Consider the following 1,048-nt stretch of genomic DNA (forward strand, 5'->3'; position numbering starts at 1 on the left):
ATATATATATATATAAAAAGCTTTTGGTATTTTTATAAAAAAATGGACTTTTATAGAGAGTACTTTCTTAGTAAATGAGTATCTTTGACCTTCAAATTAGAGCTGGCATTAGTTATCAGATATGCAATTCTCAGACTTGTGGTCTGCCTCAAGTAGCAATAAAATCTTATTTTTAGTTTGAAACAAAAAGGCTAGTCAAGAAAATTCCAGAGAAGCTAGATCATTTCCCTACCTGTCTTTGCAGGTTTCTGTGCAATCCATTAGGGCACAGCTGAATCATTTAAAAAATTTTGTAGTCTGCTGTCTCTCACGTTCTTGTAATGCCTGGCTAAACTGCAAAGTATAAGCCCCTCCTACTAGCTTATTCATATATTTTCTCCCCCTGTATTTCAGTCCTCTAACTCAATCTTCCCGTTTCTCATCCTGCTTCTTCACCACTACACAGGAATCCTTTTCTCTGATTAACAAAATCCCCTAAACCGTTAACCTTTTTCAAAAAAATATATTTTATTTAACTTTATTTAGATTTGGCCAGAGGGGCAGAGCGAGACAGAGAAGGCAAGAAAGCAAGCTGACACGTTCAGGACTCGAACCTCTGTCAACCACGTGGGAGTCCTGCGCCCTTAGCCACCTCGCCACCTGCTGGCCCTTAGTTAACCTCTTTAAAGAACGTTCCTCCACTTTCTGCTCTCTTCGACCGCCATAACGTTTTCCTTCTCAACTCCATCTTCCTGCATTCGTTTTTGGCTCCTGATCCTGGACTTCCTGTCATCTGTTCAGGCGTGTCCGCGTCCTCCCCAGCTCCTCGGGTCTCCCAGCCGGGCTCCGCTCCGGCCCAAGCTTACTGTTCGACTTTTCCACTCCTCCGGGAGCCTCGCACGTTGTCTGAGGGATTCACATTAAAACGTGGACTGAAACTGACCCGGGGCTGAGGACTGCGGATGGTATGTGAAACCGTCCTTTACCAACGGTCTCTCCTCACCTTTACCCGCCGCCAGCAGGAGAGCCGCCGGGTAGCTGGAGCTCAGCTCAGCCAACAGCCCCCGCC

The sequence above is a fragment of the Tupaia chinensis genome, unplaced genomic scaffold (genome assembly GCF_000334495.1).
Source record: "Tupaia chinensis unplaced genomic scaffold, TupChi_1.0 Scaffold143584_1, whole genome shotgun sequence".
Lineage (NCBI taxonomy): Eukaryota > Metazoa > Chordata > Mammalia > Scandentia > Tupaiidae > Tupaia > Tupaia belangeri.